The 9,362-nt window shown below is 41.6% G+C and overlaps 1 pseudogene; it reads right to left on the bottom strand.

Moving 5' to 3' along the window:
* Positions 1-217: 217 nt before the first annotated feature.
* LOC139449889 (uncharacterized) lies at positions 218-985 on the bottom strand (annotated as a pseudogene).
* Between the last annotated feature and the right edge of the window lie 8,377 nt (positions 986-9,362).

Genomic DNA, 9,362 nt, shown 5'->3' with positions numbered 1-9,362 from the left:
GGAGCTGACTATAACTGTTAAATATTACGATGAAACATTTAATTGATCTTATACGTACAATATACATAGTTTTTACACACAAGACGTGTATGTAATAATAAATAATCATATATTTAATAACTATAAAAACTTCAAACGATCTCGGGAAAGTGGGCGAAAATCGAAGGTCTTGATCATTTTCGACCGAGCCTGACTATTTCCTCTCCAAGGCAGAGTATTATGCCACCTGACTACCACTGCCATGTGTCATACCTCGGATGAAGGCGTCAGCAGCGCGACGCTGGAAATCGCCTAACCTCGGCAGACTGTAACACGGCCATTACCTCTCAGCCCTTGGCAATAAATTCATCCAGCTGGGGCCTGTTTGTGGGGATATCCAGGCAGGTTGGCCAGTGTGCCCCATGGCGAGCGGCAAGGGCCTGCTGCAATTTCTATCTGCAGATCGGACATAGATGGCATATTTGGAAGTGAACATGACCGAGGAACAGAATCAATTTCTTTCTCGCACTTAAGTTGTGTGACGTTTGGACAGACAGGGCAGAGCAAGAGGCTTTTGCTGATTTCCCCTTCTTACCCGCCCTCTTGCCCCGGGGACGCCATGTCTGCCAGGACAAACCCCAGGGTCAACGAAATTTTCATTCCGTTCCACTTCAACAGTCACTTATGTGCAAAGCTTATCAACCATAGAGGTAATAACATTGGAATTTAAATGCTTGTGCGCAATATGGTACTTTAAACCTTTACAATCATGACACTTCTTTACAGGGCAAGCAAACGATTTATGCACCCTGTAATGCGTTCGCGCCCAATGTTCTTCAAACTCACGTCAAGGTCTTAGTGTCAATGCAGGCAAGGCAGGGCAGTCCATATTTGGCCTGAACTTTATAAACTTCATCCCTGGCGTCCCCTCCATAACCTCTGTATGCTCCGAACCCAATTGCATCATCTCATCTTCATCGACATCTAGGTTGAGAACGTCAGCCATCCTTCTGACTGCAAGTAAGGAGTAAGAAACGCCTCCATGAGATATGTTGTAACTTCAACAGTGCTTATCACTTTTCTTTATTCTAGATACATCCTTGGAATCATGATCCATCATCAGCTTCCTCAGTGAGAACTAGAGTGAATCCCATACCAATCAACCATATCCAGTAAATAGTTGAGAAAGCTTACACAAAGCCCAAATTTTAAATCCTTACCACTTAAAAGAAAAGTTGTTTAACATTCAAATTTCGTAACAGAACATTCCCTAGATCACATTTTGATCTGTTGCATCTACAATGCAACCACAATATTCATATCTTCATGAAACTAAATTATAAAGGGGTCTGACAATATGTAGGAAAACAAATGAAATATAATTGTTTTCAGATTCATTTGAAATAACAGTATGTGACAATTACTGAGAAGTCCACCATGTTTGAGGATCATCCCTCATAGAGCAGAAGTCTGTCAACATGGTCAACCCGAAATGAGTTATCGGAACCATCCTGTATACGGTAAGTCACATCATCAATCTGTTCGATGACCACCCATCCATTCTTCCAGCGAGTAATGGACCCGTTAAGATTCCGGGGTAGTAAAGGTTTTCAGCAACCCATGCTTGCCTTAAAAGGTGACCATGCTTGTCGTAAAAGGCGACTAACGGGATCGGGTGGTCAGGCTCGCTGACTAGGTTGATGCATGTCATCGATCCCAATTGCGTGGATCGATGCTCATGATATTAGTCACTGGATTGACTGGTCCAGACTCGATTATTTACAGACCGCCGTCATATATGTGGAATATTGATGGGTGCGGCGTTAAACAACAAACGAATCCAGCGAGTAATTAACTTCCTGCTGGACGGTAGGTTCTTCCCAGGATTATACAGTCACACTGGTTGTCCCAATTTTGAGTCGAAATTCTTAAGCTCCCAAATATATCGTCCCTTTTCTTCCGCATATCGGCAGAATGTAAGGCTAAGCGGGCAGTCTCAAAGGCATATTCTAACATCCCCCTGAGTCTCTCAATATACTCATCATGCTTCTGAGCATTTTCATTTGGGTTTCCGGTAATAAGTTGGATTGGTAACCGGACTTCCCTACCCAATGTAAGTTCATTTGGCGTAAAACCAGTAGACTCATGTCTAGAAGATCTGTAAGCTGCCATGACATAGGAAAGGTGCTTGTCCCATGATTTTGGTTTCCCATCTGCAATTATGCAGAGCATGGCACCCAAGGTATGGTTAAAACGCTCAACCTGGCCATTAGCTTGGGGCCGAAGAGCTGTTGTCCTCGTTTTCACAATGCCAAGCAACTTACAGAATTCTTGGAAGAGAGTAGCTTCATATTGTCTGCCCTGGTCAGTGTGTATTAAGTGCAGGTTTACCAAAGCGACAAACCCACTCTTCCACTATCTTCTTGGCTACTGGACCCGTGCAGATTCCGGGGTTGAATAGGTCTTCAGCAACCTATACTTGTCGTATAGGGCGACTAACGGGGTCGGGTGGTCAGGCTCGCTGACTTGGTTGATGGATGTCATCGATCCGAATTGCATGGAGGGGGCACGGGTGGCCCAGTCGTCTAAGGCGCCGCGATTTGCTGTGCAGAGTTGCGTTCCAGAGTTGGGCACGCCAGAAACCTATGATTGTGGGTTCGAATCCCGGTTCGACCCAATTATGTTTCTAGGTTTGTCAGCACCATACCCGTGCTCGTGGGTTTCACCGAAGTGGTAAACGTCAGAGACCTGCATCACCTCGGGCTTTCCTCCCACATTAAGCTGACACGCCGCGATATAACTGGAATACTGTTAAAAGCGGTGTTAATCCCATCTCACCCAACTCAATTGCATGGATCGATGTTCATGTTATCAATCACTGGATTGTCTGGTCCAGGCTCGATTATTTACAGACCGCCGTCATATAGCTCGAATATTGCTGTTAAACAGCAAACCAACCAACCAACCACTCTTGGCTACTGTTTTAGCCTCAATATTTGGATTGGCGTAGGCCTCAGTCCACTTTGTAAAGGCATCTGTAACCACCAAAATGAACAATGTCAGTAGAAAATATCTCCATAGGTGAACCAGTTACATACTGCTTCATAGGTGCTTCTCTGCTTCGAGGGTCTTTTCCGAGCAGTCACATTTGGTACAATGTTTAATGTCTCTTTTCATGTCAATCCAATATTAAGACTGCTCCTAAAGGAGAATCATGATTATGAGCGATGATCAGGCGACGTTTACAAGTTGGCATGACAATCTGTCAGTGCCATCGTCTTCCATCTTTGTTTTCCCACCTCCTATAGAGTACCCCTTGTCTAATAGACAACCGATCATATTGTCCCCACAGAGCCTTACAAGTACTCGAGGTGGCAGACACCTCTTTCCACTGTGGTCTGACATTATTAGCTCTGGCCTCGTAGATGAGTGCAATATCATCATCAGCTAACTGAAGATTTTTCAGTTCATCTGGAGACAATTTTTCATCAGTTTGGGTCATACTCCCAGTCTTAGCCGACCTGGACCTAGTCACTACACCACAAATGCTTGGAGATGAATCCGGGCCACACATTGTTTGCTGCAAGGTCCATCTTCTCGTTTGCATTGGAACATGGGTACACAAGGTCGGCGACTTAGGGCGTCTGCATTCCAATGAAAGCGCCCAGGTCTATGAACTTCATTTAAGTCATAGGAGCGGAAGTAAGAACGACCTTTAAGCTTATAAAAGCTTTGTCTGCTTTACTACTCCACTTTCTTAAGGCAATACTTTCACACCGCATGTCCTTAACCATGTACGTTACCTCACAAGTACGTACCTTTTTCATACACAAAGACATCGCATACATGTGTAGCAGGGCGTGGAGTCAAGCAAAAGATAACATCCTTACCTTGTCAGCTTGCTGACGGGGTTAACCTCTTTGGTCATGTGGACAAGTCTTCCGACCTCTGATCAGAAGGTCCGTGGTTCGAATCCCATCACGGGACTCCGAAATTTAATGGCTGCTACATTTGGGTACTTACTTTGCCTAAAGGTATCCAAGTGAATTTTAAAATTAAATGGCTTTGTTTAAAATAGTAAACTGCAAAATTATTTAATAAAATCCATTTAATGAGGATGAAAGTTATAATATATCACAAGTAGCTGATCACAGTTAAAACTGAATCTAAATAGAATATATAAAAATTCTGTAGAGATATAGGATGATGTAAATAAGAATTTGATTAATTGAGTATTCAGCAATGGGAACTCTGAATGGTAACGAGTGGATTGTTGTTACACAGCTGCACAACTTTACAGTTGTCAAAATGCTTCCTGAGTAAATGAAAAGATGATTATCACAAGTGTAACAAAATATGAACTTGAAAAATGAGATGTTATATATATCAAACATACAGTTATATACAATTAAACATCAAACAAAACTGACATTCGGAGAAAAATATGATATAAAAATATTTATTTCCTTAAAGTGGAGGGATTGGCAAACAAGCAATTTTTGCTTATCTGAATGCTTATGCCTCCAAATATACAAATAGCAATGTATTGATAGTGACATAAGAAATAGCATACATTGTATAATTGGCATTAAAGGTAAGTATTGTTCTGTAAGTGTTTAATTACTGGATTATCTTCTGAGAAGAATATGGTTCCAAATGTGAACAAAGTTCACTCAATGGTCACTGTTCACTGATCAATTTGTGAACAAAACGTCAAATACATGTATATCACAGTTAAAACATGAAGCAGTCACACTTCCAGGAATCTGAGGAAGCACATCGATACAGACAAAAAGTTCAACGTCGTAAAAGGTGAGTGTCACTGACGATTGCAGATAACAAGATAAATCATTGTCGAAGTTATAGTTCACCGCTACAAACACAGCTTCCACAAGACGCCATATGGAAGAAACAGTTCCTGAATTCAAGACGATGAATCCTCCCAACAATGATGAAGACGGATTACCCCCAGAACATGTAGAACACGATGAAGTTGATGAAGCCTGTGTTCAGAGTGACAGCCAACGGCCCCACGTTGGGCGCCAATGTAGCGGCCATAAAATGTCCGAGTCCCGTGATGGGATTCGAACCACGGACCTGATCAGAGGTCGGACGCCTTGTACATATGACCAAACAGGTTAACCCCGTCAGCAAGCTGACAAGGTAAGGATGTCATCTGTGGGTTTTGGCTACTTATGCAACTTCAGAGCTTTCCGAAATTTTATACTTTGACATTTTCACAATGCCTAAAAGGGTCCTTTTTGGGAAAATGTACCTATCTCTGGTTCAAAATATTTGAGGTGGCACGTGTGATCGGTTTTCTGAGGCCCTCATTTCGCGAGTTGCCGCCCTTGGCTGTCCCAGGATTCAGCCCGGCAGAGCGGCTTGTGTTTAAGCTTTCGCTTGTCACGCTGACGGGTCGGTTATGACTAACAACATGACTAACAGTATGCGTGAAGTCCACCTCTGGTTTCTATCCTTTTGATATTGCAAGAATTCTACAAAATCGGCGCACAGCCATTCATACACGCTCATTCATCTTAAATGTTATGCTTAGCCAGACATAAAGTATATCAACATCATTATTGTCATTTGTACATCAATTTAGACGCGTTGCAATGCACAAATCTCTCACCATGTACGTGAAAAGTTTCACTCAAGATGGAAAACATCGTTCGTTAAGAGAGTTTCCAAAACGGTTCTCAGTTCGTTTTGCGCGCCCCTAGAACTACACACTGTTACCTCTCCAACAAACTCGCCAGAAAGCCATCAGCATTACCCAGTACAGTGCACAGATAATTGTTCAAATACCAAATGTTGTTGAAGAAAGACGATCGTGGGGGGAATTGGTAATAGATTGTGAGGGAAAAACTTCCCACTCTTCATCCTGAGGGTGTGGACAAAGAATTGACGGATCGTTAGTGATGAGTTGGTGCATTTTATATCTTGAGATGATTTTGTTCAATATCCGTATTTTTACAGATAATCTCTTGTCCAATTTGCTGGTGCCACAAATAAGGCCAAAGAGCAAACATAACTATCCGCTGGCACTCTGGCTCAATATGAAATTATAACACGAGCGAAATTGACTTACTGATGTGGACTGTTGAACGAGACAAGGAATCGTGATGATTCCATCACCAGTGGAAATGGTCCAGCTCCGTTTACATGGATATATGCCAATGGCTATTCTAAATCTATTGACATCAAGTTCTCAAGAATAGACTTACAAGGACTCTAAATATTCAGAATAATCATAATATACTCAGTAACAAAAGTTAAGCAACACCGTATTTAAATACACAAAATAATAAACGTCAACAGAGAAATGTTTTTTTTATTAGCTTGACCATTGTGTTGTTCAATGTGACATTCATGAATGTTCGACACAGTTGTGACAGCAATAGGAGAGATTAGGAAAAGTCACTCAAAGGACACTCGATCTTTCACGGTCCCAGTCTGTGCAACACGTGTCTGTAGACGGGAAATGGTGCTGTAAAGCACATTAAAGTGTCTCCCAACTTGTCTCAAGCTCATCCCTGCCCTTAACATGCCAATGGCTTCATGTCTGGCATTTTGAGTCATTCCTCTGCGTCGACCCATAATTTCAATCGTGTAGCGTCCAGTGTTTTCCTTTCAACAATGAGTGCCACTAACGTTTCATCGAGGTTTTATAGCGATTCATGTGACGAGATTCACGGGAGTCCCGATGTGAATAAAATCATGTGCAATGCAGGTGTAAATGAAGATGTCACTAAAAACCAGCGTAACTTGGTGTGTTGGTGCAATAGGTTCTCTCCGTGAAGTCAGTGCATTAGTCCGTTTCTGACATTTTCTCATTTTCAGATTTTGTTACTGAGTGTACATCAATTGATGACCGAGAAAACACTGGAAGAAAACCCCCATTTCCACCTGCGTCAAACACATTGCTTAAAGTGCAGGATCAGCTACCGGTAGAGCAGGATATGCTTACAGAATTCATGAACACAACATTGTCATCGCTGATTTTCAGTGATCCATTCATATTATTTAGCTCTATTTTGTCTTTTACAGCCAAATAATCAGGACTGATTGTTCTCTGGCGTTGACGTTTTGAATTTAAAAACTATGTATTAGTGTGTAAGTCGCAGTGTTGTTGGTACGTGCAAGTGTATCTATGTTGATGTTTAAACACTTACATGTGTTTTGTTGTTATCACACTTCGACAGGAAAAATTTGATTGGAGCTACTGCTGTAGTGTGTGTCTATATCTCGAACGTCCAGGTAATTTGAGAATATCTACCTTTTACAATGAACAAACTTTGACAAACGTCCAAGATACCAATGATACTTCCTTGTCAGATGGTCCAAGAACAATGCAGGTTCCTCCAGATGGCCATGATGGAACTGGGTCATATCACATCAGAACCGTGAAGATTCCAGGGTAGAATAGGTCTTCAGCAACCCATGCTTGCCTTAAAAGGTGACTATGCTTGTCGTAAAAGGCGACTAACGGGTTCGGGTGGTCAGGCTTGCGGACTTGGTTGATGCATGTCATCGATCCCATTTGCGTGGATCGATGCTCATGATATTAATCACTGGATTGTCTGGCCCAGACTCGATTATTTACAGACCGCCGTCATATAGCTGGAATATTGCGGAGTGCGGCGTTAAACAACAAACCAACCAACCAACCACATCCGATCATACAAAGAAGCAGAAGTACATGTAGTAGTAATACAACTTTTGCCGTGGAGCAGTACAATATAACCTAAAACGTCAATCGGAATAATCAGTCTTGATTATCTGTCGAAACATATTGTGTGAATAAAGGCAATATATTGGTGAAAAATATATGAATTGATCACAAAACAGGTCCTCAGATGATTATCACATATACTCAATGTCAGCTTCTGTATTTCAATAAAAGTAATGTTACTTTGTAAACAAAACGAATGATGTTTTGTCATACAATAATAAAGGGATATGACTTCAAAAATGGTATCAAATATGGAAAGTTGTAGCTGAGATTCCGACAACCATGTGGTAGTAGTAATATATCCTTAACACCATTCTGTCAGTGGTTCAAGGCACAACTGGGGCGGTCGGGTAGCCGAGTGGTTAAAGCGTTCGCTCATGCCGAAGACCCGGGTTCGATTCCCGACATGGGTACAGTGTGTGAAGCCCATTTCTGGTGTCCCCCGCCGTGATATTGCTGGAATACTGCTAAAAGCGGCGTAAAACCATACTCACTCACTCACTCAAGGCACGAATGGATGCATTCCCATCACATGCAGGATTTTCATGAGTCTGTTGTGTCACCAGTTCCATTTTCAAATCTTTTAAAAATATCTTGATTACAACATTTTGTTCAGTCGATCAAATTCATTAATGGTAGCAATTACACATTACATCTTCGGATGCCTACTTGTATGGATAAAATTACCTCAGGGAAATAGTAACTACACTAAAAACATGTGCATGGCAAATCGGACTGTCAGCGGTTCGTTTTACAGTGAAGGTTTATTCCTTCCCGAGATTACTATAAGGATGGCTAGCTTGTGGTATTGGTTTAATTGCAGTACAAAACAGCGTAAGGCCGCGAAATTTAGGAACAAGTTCCAGGGAAATCTCAAGATTATGCATTTAGTGATACATTTTTATTACCGAAGGCCCATGGCCATAGCACCTAAATAATTAGATACTTGAAAACGTCTTTTTCTTAATTAATGCTGGGCTACCTTGAGCTAATAGAGAACTGACATTGACCTTTCACACGATGTGAACTGGAAATTAAAATGAATTTCATTTTTGCTTCAAATTAATTGGAACAGTTTACTAATATAGGAGAGTTACAAGTTTGAATGTCGAAAGTGAATAAAGGCACTGCCGTTCTTTGAATGTTCAACTACATGAATTATTTACTGATACCTTAAGGCACATAAAACGTTGATAATTATAAAATGGGTTTAACGCAGATTTCAAAAGTCAGCAGAGTCATGGGCGGATACAGAGGGGGGTGCACACACACCCTTTTTATTTCGAAAAAAATCTTTATATCTGTATAAATTACCACCAAAGACAATAAATAGATCTTAATTGTGCAACCCCCCTTTTCAAAAAAGCTGTATCCGCCCATGAGTTTGGTTATTTTAGCAGAAAGCCCTTGCAGGTCGTAAATCCATCAACAATTGAATCTGCGTCAGGCAAACCTATGATTGATATTATGAGCAACGTCTACGTCGTTGGGATACGGTGACACACAACCACGTCACCGAGCCTGAACAGATGCATCCAATCCAATAAGAGGGAACTTAGGACCAACAATAGCGTGCTGGGGACTTATTCCAAGCCGGGTCACCATGGAAATCCCAGAGGATACTGAACTAATAACGACGAAACAC

The sequence above is a fragment of the Haliotis cracherodii genome, unplaced genomic scaffold, assembly GCF_022045235.1.
Source record: "Haliotis cracherodii isolate W230 unplaced genomic scaffold, xgHalCrac1.p SCAF_10, whole genome shotgun sequence".
NCBI classification, from domain to species: domain Eukaryota; kingdom Metazoa; phylum Mollusca; class Gastropoda; order Lepetellida; family Haliotidae; genus Haliotis; species Haliotis cracherodii.
This window is presented reverse-complemented; position numbering and strand designations above follow the sequence as displayed.